Source organism: Bubalus bubalis, chromosome 4 (assembly GCF_019923935.1).
Source record: "Bubalus bubalis isolate 160015118507 breed Murrah chromosome 4, NDDB_SH_1, whole genome shotgun sequence".
Classification (NCBI taxonomy): domain Eukaryota; kingdom Metazoa; phylum Chordata; class Mammalia; order Artiodactyla; family Bovidae; genus Bubalus; species Bubalus bubalis.
The window spans coordinates 98050523-98068366 of NC_059160.1; the positions used below are offsets into that span (position 1 = coordinate 98050523).

Below are 17844 nucleotides of genomic sequence, written 5' to 3' on the forward strand. Positions count from 1 at the left end.
TATCAAATCCACATCTCTCGCTTGTCCTGCTTTGGCAGGCAGATCCTTTATGACTATGCTACTGTGGAAGCTCATATGTAGTTATACTATATTCAATATCTATTGCCATATAATGAATTACCCCAAGATTAGGTGGCTTAAAACAACCACCATTTATTATCTCACAGCTTCTGAGAGTCAGGAATTCCAGAGTGACTTAGCTGGGTGGTTTCTGGCTCAGGGTCTCTTATGAGGTTATGGTCAAGATACCAGCCAGGGCTGCATTATCTGTAGGCTTGGATAGGCTGGAGGATCTGCTTCCAAGAAGGCTCACTCTTTGGAGTCACCAGTTCCTCCCTAGTATGTCCAGAAGTCTTACCTATTTTCCATGTGGGCATCTCCACAGAGCTGCTTTGGTGGCCTCAAGACATAGTAGCTAGCTCTCCTAGAGTGAAATGGTCCAAGAGACAGAAAGAGAGAGAGACAGAATACTCGACATGAAAGGTGCAGTCTTTTGGGAGAACTTTTTTTATTTTGGTAAAAAATATATAACATAGATTTATCATTTTAACCATTTTTAGGTGTATAATTCAGTGGCATTAAGGACATTCAGTTGTTGTGCAACCATGACCACTATCCATTTCCAGATCTTTTCATCATCTCAAACAGAAGCTTTATATACCCATTAACAACAATTCTCTATCCACCTACTCCCAACCTCTGGTCATCTCTATTCTACTTTCTTTCTCTATGAATTTCCTATCCTAGGTACTTCATATAAGTGGATTCATATAGTATTTGTCTCTTTGTGTCTGGCTTATTTCACTTAGCACAATGTTTTCAAGATTCATCCATATTGTATCATGTATCAGAATTTCACTCCTTTTTATGCTGAATAATATTCCACTGTGTGTATATACACATTTTCTTTATCCTTTCATGTGTAGAGGGACATTTGGCTTGCTTCCACCTTTGCTGCATATTTTAAAATCTAATACGGCAGTAACACACCACCACTTCCATTGTAATCTAGTCCCTGGAAGCAAGTCACTGAATCGAGCCCACTAGCAAGTGAAAGGGAAGGAGAGGAATATCAAAGAATTTGTAAGTGTATTTCTAAAAGAATAAAAAAAATACTTAAGTTAATTTTACTGATTGCACATGATTTTTTTCATGGGGTTTGGTCATTGTTCTTAATTCTCTTGTTGGTTTTGTAAAATGCTGAGTTTGAGAATCTTTCCAAGGGCTGTACCTGGAGTAGCCCCAACAGAGCAAAGTGCTGAAAATGGACAAACCAGAAGAATGACATGCCGTATACAAATTGCCCTAATAAGGTACATTTTGATACATGAGATACCGAAAAAACACAGACCTAATTTCTATGCTGCTCTTAGGCCTGGATATACCAGCAGGAGGAATCAAAGTAGGTCTGCCTCATGTTTCATTTTATTGCGTTTGAGTGGGAACCATTTAAGTAGTAGTGAGCGTGGCATATGTTTTTTGAGCACATTCAGAGTTATTCCTGTTTGAGTCTGTCTTTGTATGTGGTTGAAAGAAGCAAAAATAACAACAAAGAAATGATCCCTCCACCGACCGCCCCCCCATAATTATCCTTTTTATTAATCCTGTAAATGTTTTTATTTCTTTGTTTTAAGACTGGTACCACAAAGCTGAGCTCTTTTGCCTTTTTAATTTATGACACTACTTCAATTGTCTATTTTGTGATGCACGTAAAGAATTTGGAAGTAGTTTGCAAAGACGAAGGCAGGGAGGATAAAAAAGCAATTACCTCGTGCCAATTACACTGGGAAATAGTGGAGCTGCCATTCCTGCAGCATTTCTGTCCATTTTTCTTCATTACTGTCATGGCGGCCACTCTTCTCCTTAGCTGACACATTTCTCTTCATTACCAGCTGTGGTGATGGGGGTGATGATGAGTGCTATTTACAGCTGGAATTCTGTGAAAGGCCAAGCAGATGATAATTATTCAAACAGATATATAGAGGCCAAAAAAGGCGAGTGGTTAAAGTGAGGCTATTATGTCCCAGAAAGGCTGAGAGGTAATTTCTATTGAAGAGGGTTTGGTTCATGTTCCTCAACCAGGGGCTGTCCTACAGTGCTGGGATGGAATGGCTTATCTGAAGTATTCAGTGTGTTCTTATAAGAACTGAAGGGAGAACAATGAATTATGTATATCATAAGACAAATGTCTATTCCCTTGGAACCCTAGCTTCATCTGTCAGGGAGGGAGCAAGGCTTTCATTGAGTCTATGCTCAAAAAATAACCAACCCCCAAACTTTCCATTCCATCCCTCAACCCCTATAACATGCTATCTACCTATCTATAGTATCTATCTATCTGAGACAACCTTGTTATAGCAATACTTATAAAGCATGTTAACTATCAACTATTTGTGTATCTAGGTATGTATATATGTGTCTATCTATCTATCTGGGGAAATTTTGTTATGGCAATACTTTAAAAGCATATTAACTATCATCTCTCTGTGCATGCATGTATGTACGTATCTGTAAATCTAGCCAGCTAACAATTTTTTTGTGTAGTCAGAGTTCTCCAGAGAAACCAAACCAGCAGGATGTGTATGGAGAAAGAGAAAAAGAGATTTATCTTAGTGAATTGGTTCATGTGATTGTGGAGGCTTGGAGTGTTCAAAATCTAATGGAGTGAGCCAGCAGGCTGGAGACTCAGCAAAGAGTTGCAGTTCTAGTTCAAAGGCAGTCTTCTGGCTTCTTGTTCAAGGGACCATAGTCTTTGTTCCATTAAGGTGCTCAACTGGTTAGATAAGGACTACCCACATCGTGGAGGGGGATCTGCTTTAACCAAAGTCCACTGACAGACTAATCTCTGGCTAATCTCATTAAGGCTAATTTCATTCAAAAAAGCACCTTCACAGAAACATACAGAGTAATGTTCGACCAAATATCTGGGCATCATGGCCCAGCCAAGTTGACACATAAAAGTAAACATTATTCTATCTATCATCTTCAAATTTAGACCAACGAGGTACAAAGAATTTGTGACTCACAAATAAAGGTGGGGATTGGGTTTTTACCTAATGAAGAGTGTTTGAATTGGACCGTGAAGAGTCTTTTGGAGGTGGGGCCAGTTGTTGAAGAATCCAACATCTCTAGGCAGAAATGGAACTCTGCTTTCCATCCAGCCTCCTTCCAGACACTTGAATTGAGGGGAATAATTGCTTTAAGGGCAGGAAAGGATACGTAAGTGAGTTTGAAAGAGGGGCAGAGTGTACATATCATTGGGAACTGTGGTGAATTGTTTCATAAAGAACATCTTTCAATTTAATCATCTAATTGCTCCTCTTGCTTTGACTTTCTCCCTAGCAATGACCCTCACAGTTATCCCATGAACCCCACTCAATCAAACATGGCATTGTTGAAACAGGCTGCAGAAGTTCCAAGCCAGACAAGTAGGAACACGTTGGCGTCCCAGAGAAGGGCTCACAGGCAGGACTCTAGTTAACCCCTGCTGGCCTGGAACATTTGGGGATGAGGCCCTGGGAAGAGATTTCCACTGGCAGGGCATTGCCATTTGCAGACTCTGATGGTGTGTGCAGCCAGTTAAGAATGATAGAGGCAGTGTTCCAGCACAGCAGGCTTTCAGTATGAGACAGAGGCATGAAAGGAGTACAATATGAAAACAGCAGGTGAGAATGGATGTATCACACAGGGAAAGGATGTTAGAGGAATATTGAGGGTTATTAATTCTCCCTGGGTCCTCTCAAATTCAGGAGCTTTGGCGAAAGCAAAGATAGCCTCTTGAATTAGGCCCAGCGTCCTAACAAGTGCCATAGCACCATCTGCTTAGTAGCAAAAGGCATAGGAGGTGGGAAAAACAGACCTGCGTGCCAACCGGTGATATTTTCTTCAATAACCTTGATTTCCTTAGGGGCCTTCACAAGCTGTCATGTGTGGACAAGCTCAGGGAATTTGATGTTTCCTAAGTGATGCTTCTCCAGAGCTACTCCTACAGGCAAGATGGCATTTGCCCAGTGGCTTTGGGATAATTTGCACTTTTCTAAGGGCTTGAAACAAACAACAGAAGCAGCACCTGTTTGGTACCTGGAAAGTCCTTCCTAATGATTTATTTCTGTAGAGGCTTCTCAGTCTACTGTCTTTGGGCAAGTTGTTAGACACTGTCCAAGACAAATGGTTCACCATTGAGAAAGAGCTTGATATTGTACCTTCCCACCTATCTCATTATAACTTTAATGAAACAAGGACCCTACCATGTAGGGGTGCAAATCAACTATATCTCTGATAGATAGAACTCAGGCAATTCCTGAAATAACGCAGTCTTTTGGACTAGGTATTTGACTTATTTTCCTTAGGGTTTGAGCAACTTGTCATTTTCCTAAACCAATGTCCTGAGCGTCTGAGATTATTATTGTAACATTTATAATTATTATAACAATCTCCCCTAGGTAGACCCAGCTGGCTTAAGTCCATTACGACTCTGCCCCAATTTGGCATCAGATATCCATTTGGAAAATGTGGGTGCACTAATTTCACCAGGCCTCTCCCCACTGTCCCTGGGTAACCTCCAGTCTCAAGGATTCAGCTACCAATTATAGTTGATGACTTGTAAACCATATCCCTCTTCTGAGCCCTGCATGTAGAACAGACACCTGAACCATATTTGAAACTCACCCCAAACTTGCTCCTCTCGTTTATTTCTTGGCTCTGTTATTGGTATCACACTTGATCATTTACTAGAATTAGTTACCCTTAACTTCTCCATCTCTACCCACTCTAACACATGCATATTTATTACCAAATTATGCTGATTTCATATTCTGAAGAGCATTTTTTTTTTCAGTGTTTCTCTTTCTTTCCATTCTCCTATTACTATTGCCATAGCGCAAGCTCTTAGAGTCATCCTGATTTGCTCATAACTCGTCCCTTTGCCTCTTGCCTTAACTCATTTAAGGCTACATAGCAGCTTGAATAATCTATCTAAAATACTTAAAAATGTTTAAAATCTCCCCATCATTTACAGAACTAAGCACTAAATTACTTATTCAGATCCTCTTTGACTTTTTCCCCGGTGCTATCTCCCAATAACTCCTCCTGTCCCTTTCTCCTCTTGCAATATCCTTTTAATTCCCCACATGTGCCCTGCTGCTTCCAGCTCCATGCCTCTGCGGGAGTTATTTCTTCAATTTGGAACACTCATCCCACCCTTCTTCACAGGCTAATTACGTCTGACTCATCTTTAATACTCTGCTAAAGCATTATCTCTTCCAGGAAACCTCTTGTGAACTCCCAGATGGAACAAGGACCATTCCTCTCTACTGTTTCCTCTAAGACTCTGTGGCTATCTCTGTCATTATCTGCCATGTCTGTCTTTCTCACTGGATTTTTAGAACATTTTTTTTTTAATCCTTACCTTCAAAAATCCTAGAATAGGACTGCAGTGGCCACTGAGAATTTTAATAAATAAAAATAAATAAATTTTTATTTATTCCTATATCTTTGCATTTTTAGACCCTCGATCACGGAATATTATTAATCCTACCAATACATTTATCTGGTTCACTAAGATATCCTAATATCAATTTACTGTACATGGAACATCCCTATCTGAAAATCCCCAAGGATTTTTAATATCTCCATTCTCAAAAGCCATACATCTTTTCTATAACCCACATCTACTTCTCCAGTAACACTGATCTCCTTGAGACGAGACTGTTGGATCGAGTGTCTCTGTGATGTATGTTTCCGGTATGACTGACATTGTGGACTTACTCTCTGGGACACCACAATCATCAGAGCATGAAACAAGCCAAAGCAACCTTGCACACTTGTGTATCTGTGCACGTTGCTTCATTCCTCAGGTGATTCTGATACATACTCAGATGTAAGAATTGTCACCTTAGTTTTTCTTTCCATGCAGAATAAAACTCCAGTAGAACTTTGAAATCCCATATATGCTGTCCCAAACTGGTCAAAATGTTAGGTTAAAGTCTACTTTTTCCTTGTAAACTCAGCTAAACCAGGTTTCTCTCAATTTGTATGGAATCTATGAGACTTAAGTTCATAACTTGTGTTTCTATTCTTTTATATTTTATGTGCTAATTTTGGAAGCTACTTCAGGACTGCTCATTTCATTGTGAATCAATAACCTACCACAGAAGACCTTAGCTAAGATGTATGTACAAATATGGTCATGAAATCTTATGTCTCTGCAGACTTTTCATCTAAATTTCTAATAAAGATGGTGAGTACTGAATCAAGAACAGAGTCCTTTATCCACCCCCCAATATAATCCATTTCCCCATATGGCACTCTATGATCTTTTAAAATCATAAATGAGATCACATCATACTTCAAATTAAAATGCTTTGGTGAATTTCCTTACACTCTCTATGGTCTTCAAGACCACTCTGAGGAACTTCCCTGGTTATCCAGTGGTTGAGACTCTGCCTCCAATACAGGGGGCACAGGTTCAATACCTGGCTGGGGAACTAAGATCCCATATGCCTCACAGCGCAGCCAAAAAACAAAACTCTTCATTTGAGACTGCACTGACCTTTCCTATCAGACTTCATCTGCCTCATTCCTCCAACATGCAGGCTCATGGCCAGTCCCAGACCTTCATATATTGCTAGTCCCTTGGTCTAGAGTGCTCTTACGTAAGTCCCCTTGTAGCTGCTTCCCTCTTGATAGTCAGGTCTTGGGTCAAATGTGAACACCTAAGAAATTTCCTCTCCTCACTGTAACTAATGTGCATGATTTATATTTTACTTGACATCTGTAATTATCTTTATGCATTTAGTTGTTTTATGAGAGCAGAATATTGTCTTGTTCATCAGTGTATCCCCAGCACCTAGAAGAACATTAGACTACAGGGATGCTCAATAAACATTCTTTGAATGAACGAAAGAATAATACCTTTTTGCTTATTTACAATGATCTGTTAATCAACCCCCTTTGGATATAGTTATTCAGTTAGCTACCAGTTCTGCTTGTATGTCCATGTTATCAACAGGCATAGCAAGAAAGCCTTTACCAGCACTTCCCTGAAGGTCCAGTGGTTGAGACTCTGTGCTCCCACTGCAGGGGGCATAGGTTTGATCCCTGGTTGGGGAACTAAGATGCCACATGCCACGTAGGTGGCCAAAAAAAATGACTTTCCCAAAATTCATTCTTGATACTGACATTCATGTGTGACACAGCTGTGGTGTTTTCCTGATATCCATGTGTCCACCCAAAAGGAAACACAGGTTCATTTGACAGAACATTTTCTTAGTGACCCCACACTGGTTCTTTGAGATTATCCTTTAGCTCTCTAATTTAAATTTTCCAGAAATTTCTGTCAGTTGCACTGGAGTTTATTCTGTTGATCCCCCTTCCCTCAAACAATCTTTTTGAAAACCATGGAGTTCGTTCATCATCTCTCTCCTTCTATCCCTCTCATACTTCATGACTTCTGAAAGGTCGTTTACAGAGTCCTACACTCACATTTATCTGGTCTTTAGTGTGAAGGAGATAGCAAACCGTATGATTGAGTGACAGAGTATGGGCTTTGGAGCAGTAATTCTGACTGCAGTGTGCAATGCAATGTGACTCTGGAGGAGAGCACAGCACCCACTCTAGTATTCTTGCCTGGAGAATCCCATGGACAGAGGAGCCTGGTGGGCTGCAGTCCATTGGGTTGCAAAGAGTTGGACATGACTGGAGTGAGTTAGCATAGCATGGCACAGCACAATGCAGTGTGTGTAAGAATTATCTGGAGATCTTATTAAAATGCAGATTTTGATTCCATGGGTCTGAGATTCCACACATCTAACATGCATCTGGATAATAAAAATGCTTCTGATTTTTGAACTGTATGCTGACTGGAAGGCTCTAGAATCAGACTGTCTGGGTTCAAATTCCAGGCCTGCTGTGAACAAGCTATTTAACTTCCCTGAGCCTCAGTTTTTACATCTGAAAAGTGGGAATATACTACCATCTACCGTCTAGGTTTTTGTGAGGATTAAGTTAGGGTATATATATCAGGCACTTAGAGCAGAACTGTAAATCTGATAATCAGTATTTTCCATGACTATCACTACCTTAGAACGCAGTTCATCCAGACTTGAGTTCATATAATTGTGATATGCTTTCTTATCTATCTTGGGCTTTGATTCTCCTTTGAACAGAATTTCTATTTTCCATATTTTCCAGTTTGCTACTTTTTGATGGCAAAGATGAAAGCACAAAGGAGTGGAGAACTTTAACTTGTTTTTGCCACATATTAATCATGTACCCTCTACCCCAAGTAAGCTTATCCTTATGTTTTTCTTCTTGTTTCCAGTACACTTTGAAATATTCTATTTAATGTTCTTGGCATTTTGGCAAACTCTGATTCATTCTGACGTGACTCAATGTCAAGAGTCTGTTTACCAACAAAAACAGAAGCATTTTATATTAGTTATTGAGGATAGCTAAGTGATTTATTCAAACCTATTTTTGTGGCATAAATGCATAAGAGCTTCTCACAGTCAGTATCTTGCTTCCCAGGTAAGGAAGCCAGATAATAACAGGTATAGCTTTCAATTACCTCTGTTGTGGGCCAGATAGAACAGGTTGTGGAGGTTATTGTCAGTTTTCCAAGAACTCACCACACCCTTGTTTAAAGACAATTTAGAAAATGGGGATAGTGATGAATGGGATCATTCCTAGGTGTACATTACATCAATTTTTACAAAGTTGTTGTCAAATTTCAGTTTATTTGGATAAAAACTGACTTAGGGTTGTAATGTCACATACATGTCTTATAAATCATGGCTGTGGTAAGTGTTATAAAAATTAAAGTGATAAGTCTGCAGTTCTCATGAGACAGCAATCATCAGATTATATGATAAATTGAAGATCATCCACATCTAAGCCAGGGGCTGAGAGCAGGCAGAGTCCAAGGCAAACTATGCTGTGTGAACTATAAACAATAAGGACAACTTGCATTTGCATTCAATTTAAGAGATTATAAAATCTTCCCACATATATTATTTTATTTGAGCGCCCCAGTGGAATCTCAAGTAATTCCTCAGAAGCACTTATTTCTTTCCACTACTTATGGAGGGGTAGTCAATAGCTCGGGCTCTTAAATCAGATTACCCGATTGTGTTAATTTAGGCCCTCCAGAAAACAGATGCCAAAATGGATTCAACATGCAAGAGTTTTCTTAAGGGAAATGCCTGAATTGGAGAGAACAAGAGAGGGAGCTGGGATAGGCTGGGCCAGCCATTATCAGTGATGCATGTCTGACCCTGAATGAAGAGAGAGGGAGGGAAGTTGGGTGGAAGCATCTCAATCTGCTGTGAAGTCCAAGAAAGATGTGGCAAGGATCTTACGGAGTTCTTAAGGCAAAGTGAGCTGTCAGAGAAGCCATGTGATCCAGGAATGGCCCCGCGCAGCATGCCTGCAGTCAATTTCACTGAGCTGTAGCTGGGCACCCTGGTCAGTGATGCATCCTGTACTTGGAGATCACAGGGGCCCCGTGGTTCACATTGTAGCTCCACCATTAATTAGCTGTGTTATTTTGGCAAATTACTCTACCTCTCCCGAAGCCTCATCTTACTCATTTGTCAAATGGTAATAATAGTGGTACTTCCTATGTTGTGTGGCTTAAACCCTCACTGCACCAACAGCTTCAATAAAATAGGGGATCCAAGCCCATCCTACTGCTTGGCATGTGATCAGGCTGAAATCCATAGCCATCCTAGGCTAAAGGGCTTTCTAATCTCATCAGGAAGCATTTGAAATATTTTACCTTTTGACTTTTGAATATAATTCTCTCTTTAGAAAAATAAATGTATAAAGAACAAAGAGGTGATATACTGGGGAAAAAATGAGTAAAAATCTCAGAAACATGTAAAACTAATATCAAAAGATCTAATATTGTGTCCTTGGAGTCCTGGAAGGAGAAAGGAAACACATGGGGCTGAAGAAGTGCTCAAATACCATGGCTGAAACTTCCAAAATTTGGCAAAAGACATAACCTACAGGTTCCAGAAACTGAGCTAACTACAAACACAGAAATACAGAAATCCGCATTAAAGGCACATCATAGTCAAATGACTAAATATTAAAGACAAAGAAGAATCTTGGAAGCAGTGAGAGAGAAACAATACCTTACCTACAGGGGAAAGACAACTTGAATAAAAGTGGATTTCACATCAGAAATATGACAAAAGGAAGCAGTAGATCATTTTTCAAGTGCTAAAAGAAAAGAACTGGCACTGCAAAATCCTATATCCGGTGAAAATACCTTTTAGAAATGAAAGAGAAATCAAGAGATTCTCAGATGAATAAAAACAAAGAGAATTTCTCACCAACAGAACTTCCTAAAAGAAGGATGGGGAACACGTACACCCATGGCTGATTCGTGTCACTGTGTGGCAAAACCCAGTACAATATTGTAAAGTAATTAGCCTCCAATTAAAATAAATAAATAAATAAAAAAGAATGGCTGGAGAAAATTCTCTAAGGAAAGGAAATGATAAAAGATTGACTTTAGAATGTTAGGAAAAAAGAAAGAACATGATTAGCAATAATAAGATTAAATTACAATAAACTTTTCAGTTTTCTAAATTATGTTTGATGGTTGGAACAAAAATTATAACAACGTCTCATGTGGTTCCAAATGTTTACTGAGGAAATATTTAAGCTAATTACATTTTAAACAGGTAATAAAGGGCATACAAATTAGCAAGAAAGAAATAAAACTTCCCCTATTTCCAGATGATGTGATTTTCTACAAAGGAAAAAAAAAACCTCCTAGATCTAATACATGAGTTTCTCAAGGTGCAGGGTTCAAAAAGCATAAAAAATTCAGTTGTATTTCTATATATTAGCAATTAACACATAAACACTAAACTAAAAATAAAATACTATATGCATGTGAGTGTGTTAGTCTCTCAGTCACATCTGACTCTTTGTGACCCCATAGACTATAGCTCTCCAGGCTTCTCTGTGCATGGGATTCTCCAGGCAAGAATACTAGAGTGGGTGTCCATTCTCTTCTCCAGGGGATCTTCCCAACCTAGGGATTGAACCTGGGTCTCCTGCATTGCAAGTGGATTTTTTACCATCTGAATCATCAGGGAAGAACAGTCAATCAAAAATGATGAACTTTGGTATAAATCTAATAGAATGTGTATGAAACCTACATGCTAAAAATTACAAAATGCTGACAGAAGAAATCAAAGAAGACCTAATCAAATGGAGAGGCATACCGTATTAAAAGATTCAACCTAAGACAGATGTCAGTTCTCCCCAAATTGATATACAGCTTTTAACCCAATTCCTATCAAAATCCCAGCAAGAGTTTTGTAGATGTAGCCAAGACTATTTCCATTTTTTTTTTTTAAGGCATGGGAGCTAAGATAGATAAACTAATTGTGAAGAAGAGTAAAGTGGGAGGAGGGGTGGGGCATTCCCTGGCAGTCCAATGGTTAGGACTTGGAGTTTTGCTGCTGGGGCCTGAGTTCAATCCCTGGTTGGGGAACTAAGCTCTCAGAAACTGTACAGCACAGCCTAAACAAACACAGTAAGAGGAATCATGTACTTGATTGCAAGACATATCATAAAACTTCAATAATCAGAATATTTGGTCATGGCAGAGGAATAGACACATAAATGTGTCAGTGGGACAGAATAGAGAAGGAACCCAGAAGTAAATTCACACAAATATACTCAACCAATTTTTGAGAAAGGTGCAAAAGCGATTCAAAGCAGGAGAGACAGCATTTTCATTAGTGCTGGAGCAATTGGAGATACACAGACAAAAACTGAACCTCAACCTGTCTGACACCTTATCCAAATGTTAACTCCAAATAGATCATAGACCTAAATGTACAAAATAAAATGTGAAAGCTTTTAGAAAAGCAGTGAGAGAATTTTCAGGATCTAGAGCTAGGCAAAAAATGCTTAGTTTTGACATCAAAGGCAAAAATTATAAAAGGAAAAAAATTATTATGTAAACTTAGTTAGACTTGATCAAAATCATACCTTTTGCTCTGTGAAAAATCCTATTAAAAGGATGAAAAGACAGGATACAGACTGGCAAAAAATATTTGCAAACCACCTATCCAAAGGACAAGTGTACAGAATATGCAAACAACTTTCAAAATTCAATAGTAAAAAAACAATCCAGTTAGAAAATGAGCAAATGAGATGGAGAGACATTTCACAGAGCATACAGAAAGGAATTAATACATGAAAAGATGTTCGACATCATTAGCCTTTGAATGAAATTAAAACCTCAGTGAGATAGTACGACACAATTACCTACTTAAATGTCACATGTAACCTATGGGCTTAATATTGAAACCAAAGTATGAAAATTTATAAAATATACAGCATAAGCTAAGGGACAAATGCATGAGGCACCCCTGTGCTTTATACTATTTGTCAGATACACTCACAACACTTTGCAACAGTAATTTAGAAAGCACATAATCAATGTTTTCTAGTTAAATGATTAAATTATCAGATTATTGAATAGTTGAATGAATAGATGGGTGGTGTCCTAGACCGAATGTTTGTGTCCCTCTAAAATTCATATGTTGGAAACTAATCCCTAATGTGATGGTATTTGGGGGTGTTTGGGAGACACATAGTCTTGAGGTAGAGTCCTCATGATGGTATTAGTGTTCTTATAAAGGAGACCCAGACAGTTCCCTTGACCCTTCCACCAGGTGAAGACACATCAAAAAAACAGCCTTCTATGAACTAGGAAACAGGCCCTCCCTCACCAGACACGCAATCTGTCAGCCTCCAGAGTGACAGTCTATGGTATTCTACTATATATTTTATTATAGAAGCCCAATAGACTAAGGCAGATGGATGGATAGATGAATGTAGGTGGATGGATGGTTGGTTGTTTGAAATCAGGGAAGCATCAGATCAGATCAGATCAAGATCAGTCGCTCAGTCATGTCTGACTCCTTGAGACCCCATGAATCGCAGCATGCCAGGCCTCCCTGTCCATCACCAACTCCCGGAGTTCACTCAAACTTATGTCCATCCAGTTGGTGATGCCATCCAGCCATCTCATCCTCTGTCGTCCCCTTCTCCTCCTGCCCCCAATCCCTCCCAGCATCAGAGTCTTTTCCAATGAGTCAACTCTTCTCATGAGGTAGCCAAAGTATTGGAGTTTCAGCTTTATCATCATTCCTTCCAAAGAAATCCCAGGGCTGATCTGAAGTATGGAACAATGTAAAGCATGTTAAGACGTAAGACATTTACAAGCATGACGTTAAAGAGCTTCTTTTAGCTGAGTTCTGTTCACAATACCCATTTAAAGGCACAGGGCCAGGGCAGAAGGATATAGGAAGTTCAAAGAATATCAGAAAAATTTGTCACACTTTGTAACTAAGAACTCAAGTTATAGACATCTTTGGGGAAAAGTGCATAACTTCTTGGAATAGGTACGTAATACAGATGTTTTGAATAGAACTTTTCCTGTTATCTGCTGCATAATCTAGGCATTTGTGGGACTGGTATCTTTGATCTCTCAGACTTTTGGCTGACCACACCTTGGAAGTCTTATCTGTATTCAGCATGGCGGGAAATGCAATGGCAAGCTTCCTGACAAGGAAAGCTGGTAACAGAGCAACATGTGGGCTGGCACAACCGTTTGCCTGTCTTTGACTCCTGACAGGACTTGACCTCCACTTCTGAGCATTCTATTTCCTAGCTTTGGATCAGAGGTCACCACACTTGACCTCTGACCTCATTGTGACCCCTGACCCTCCCAACTCCGTTTTGATTGTTCTGCATAATCTATAGTTCCCAGGGCGCAGAAGAGCTCTTCCACTAGCTCCCACCAGCTGTTGCCACCTTTGTTCTCTCTCTCCCCTGGTCCCGGCTGACTGAAATCCACAGCCCCTAACAATGGCAGGGTCCCTCCAAGTTGCCTTGTGTGCTGACTTTGATTGAATGCTAATAATTATTATTAGGAGTGCCCCTTTTCTGAAATGCTAACCGTACTGCTACATTCAGCATCTCATTTAGCATTCAAGGATCCCATGAGAAAGATATCATTTACCCCTGTCTTTGGCGATCAGGAAACTGAGGCTCAGCAAAATAGAATGTAACTGGTCTAAGTTCATACTGCCAGAAAGTATCAGATTTAGGGCCTGTCATATTTTACTCTAAACCCATTTCCCATGCTTCCTATTTATTAAAGATTCTCCATTCAGAGTTCCATTGTTTCCTGGGTACTGAATATATGCATTGTGAAAAAGTTTTGTTTTAGTTTTAAAAGATGTTCAATTTGTAATGCACCGACCATCTCTCATGTGAATTTTAAGTCCTTTCAATTCCCCCTCTTATCTAACCTCAGATGCAATAACCAGTTTCATGAAGCTTTGACCAGTTTTAGCAGGTGCAAGCTGGCAGTATCTCATCTCAGTTCTCTGATACTTAGGACATTTGTGGGAAACCATGCCACTCATTCTTGCACAATCCAGAAGTATCTGGGAGCTAATGCCCATGAGTGCACCCTTGACCAGTGTGGGATGGGAGCCAATGAAGCACTTCCTCCTTACATCACCCATGGCCAGCTCCCAGATGCCTCTGTTAAACCTCCTCCAAAGATTCTGTAGCAGCAAGCACCAGTTAACCCCAACAATGGTGAACTGGAAAAGCCATTTTTGTGTCAAGTTCCCTCCTTCCTCGTTTCAATTCTCTCGTCTCTCACTCCTGCTCCCTGGAATCACCTCTCTAAAATAACTACACATACATAAGATTGATTTAGGATCAGACTCTGGAGGTTTCCAGGCTGGCCCTTCCTATTAATGAGTCGGAATTAGCGAATCCTTTTTAAAATTTGTACATCATCGTTTTGCATCTTACATGTCTGTATGACTGTGCACAAGGAATAATCCCGTTTATCTGACTTAGTTGATTTGGCTTTGACAGTGGTTTTATAACAATGTGAATAGATACCTATATGGAAGCTATTACCAACATATTTGTGTAAACATTTCTTTTGCACTCATAAGGGAACTTTAGTGAACTGCTAAGTAAGAGGACTCAAGTTGGTTCAGAAGTTTCCCAGCTGGCTGTTTATGGTTCTTATGTAAATGACAACTAAAACCTTTCCTTGATGACAAAAATCCACACTAATAAATTAATAGCTGTTCTTTCACATTACTCTGCCCCTGTAAGTACGCTTCTTGACAAGATGTATAATGTCTGTACCTGAATGATTTACGGCTCTTTGCTCCCTGTAGGAACATACTCCCTGGCCATTTTAGCTCATTTGATCACTGGTTCTGTAACTGGTTGAGGTTGAGGAGGGAGGTGAAGAGGGACGTGCACTTTGGAAAGGTTTCCTGATGGTTCTGATGCTCACCCAGTCCAGACCTTCCCACCACGCTCTGCTCCTCCACACCATGCGCGGTCTCACACACCTGTGGTAGCCCAGATGCAAACGACGTGATGATACGATAAAATCATTTCCTTAGATCACTGCCTGCAGAATCTCTGTGGATTAAAAAAGTAAAAGCAGATAAATGAAGTCAGTGGAGGGAAGAAAACTGAAAATTGAATGCTTTTCTTTCAATATATATATATATATATATATATATATATATATATATATCTCCTTAAGAGACCCAGAGTTAAATTGCTTTTTATGAAATCTCCTTAGCAAATAAATTTGTATAAAAGCAGATAAGCTTAGAAATTCTCACTTCTTTCAGAGAATCAAATATTCCAGGTAATTATGATCTAGGAGTCTGGGGAATTGATGGTTGTGGTTTATTCTGAATGTCAAGGCATAAAAATATATGAAGAGAGATTATATATAGATTATACACCACAGCTAATTCTCTGTTTTCCTTTTCCTCTGCCTTGAACAGCAGTCCTCTAAGCTGTATAAATTAACTAGTACAGTTAGCACAGAGCTGCATTATTTGACCAAATAGCAAGATTAGCCATATCAGAATAGTGTTTGAAAGAAAGGATTCCACTAGCTGCTTTACTGTCTTTTGTGTCTGATACAAAAGCTAGCATCACTGTTCATGTGGGAGTTAAGTCAGTGAGCACTGAGCTTTCAGAAAGACTTTCTGAATTATCCAAGGTAAAAAATAAATTATAAAAATGAAAATACACACACATACATTTACATGCGTGCATGTACACATACATATAGGAATAGCAAGATGATTCCATGATTTTGTTGATAAGTCACTCAGTTGTCTGACTTTTTGAGACCCCATGGAATGCAGCACGTCAGGCTCCCTGTCCTTCACTATCTCCCGGGGTTTGCTCAGATTCATGTCCTTTGAGTCAGTGATGCTATCTACTTAACCATTTCACCCTCTGCCCCTTGTTTATCCTTTTGCCTTCAATCTTTCCCAGCATCAGAGTCTTTTCCAATGAGTCAGCTCTTCTCACCAGGTGGCCAAAGTGTTGGAGCTTTAGCAATAGTCCTTCCAATGAATATTCAGGATTGACTGATTTGATCTAAGAGTCTTCACCATCACTACAATTTGATAGCATCAGTTCTTCAGCACTCAGCCTTCTTTATGGTCCATCTCTCACATCTATACATGACTACTGGAAAAGCCATGATAGATGAATCTATTTTTAAAATTGTAAATGAAAGCATTTGTTAAATTATTAAATATCAGCTTCTATGTGACACTTTCCAAAATGACACAAATTTCTTCTTCGTATACTTCATTCCAACCTCTACTGTAGCCTTTATGACATTTTAATCAAAGTTTGTTACATATCACCCTTCTTCCCAAAGAGGTTGTAAGGGCATAGTGGACAGATGCTGGCCTGGTCAGCCCTGGCAGGTGCGTGGCATAGGGTAGACAACAAGTACGTGCTTTGGGGAGTGAATTAGTGAATGATTACAAATTATTCGGTAGTTGATCTATCCTAAGTGGTATCCAAGCTTTCCTTTTGTTAGGACACACCTTGGCTCATCACTCAGAAGATGCAGTATTCTGACCACATGGTTCTCCTTGTAGGTCATCTACAAACTGTTAATACAGAAAACAAACTATGCAAAATTTTATGAAATACGCAGCACACGCCATAAAAAACAAGTGCTTGGACCATCTCTGAGCCCTGTTTTGAGTGTATATTATTTACCAGATACTTTAATGCACCTTCTCTAATTTTACCCTCATAGCCCTTTGAAGTGGTCATGTCCTCCATTTCCAGGTCAGGAAATGGGTAATTCAAGCAAGTTGCCCAGAAGTACACATCTAGGCACAGGATCCAAGCTTTCAGAATCTATGCTCAGGGCTCATTTTACTGAAATGCAGCTGCTTTCTTCCTTTAAGAGTATTTGTTTAGACAAATATCCCAAGGGGGAAAATAGCCAAACTAACTGCTTGGCATTGCATTGGTTCAACACGAAACAACCTGTTGATGAGATGAATTACTCACTCTTCACTCGATTATTTTGTCGTCTTGTACACACAAGCATACTCTGGTTAAGGATGAAAAATGTCTTTCATAAGACTGTTCAGCTCTGCCCCTGGCGTGTTCTGTTCAGTATGATGTTGTTATTTTTCTTTTAAATCTTCATGCTTCTTATTCCAAATGCAAAACAATCCAAGCTCCTTTGCGTTCTCATTCTGTAATTTATTCTTGAAGTTATTCCTCATGTTTTGTTTAAAATTTTTAGGTTTTTCTTTTTAAATGCAGGTGTGAGGCATATATAAGTTTTAATAAGGAGGGTTGATTTTTTTCCACCTGACAAACATACCTTTAATTTTACAGATAAATAGACAGCTATGATTTGCTATATTGAAATTCACCTTACAGACAACTTTTTAAAAGGCATGCTATTCTGCAAAATGCAACACC

At 39.3% G+C, this 17844-nt stretch overlaps 1 long non-coding RNA gene across 1 annotated transcript; it reads right to left on the reverse strand.

The window, feature by feature from the left end:
* On the reverse strand, positions 1 to 15499 carry LOC102398307. The gene is made up of 3 exons (XR_003108948.3): positions 15368 to 15499; positions 1769 to 1937; positions 1 to 424 (listed from the first exon to the last, which is right to left on the reverse strand). It is a non-coding gene; the product is annotated as an uncharacterized LOC102398307 (long non-coding RNA).
* Positions 15500 to 17844: the final 2345 nt, after the last annotated feature.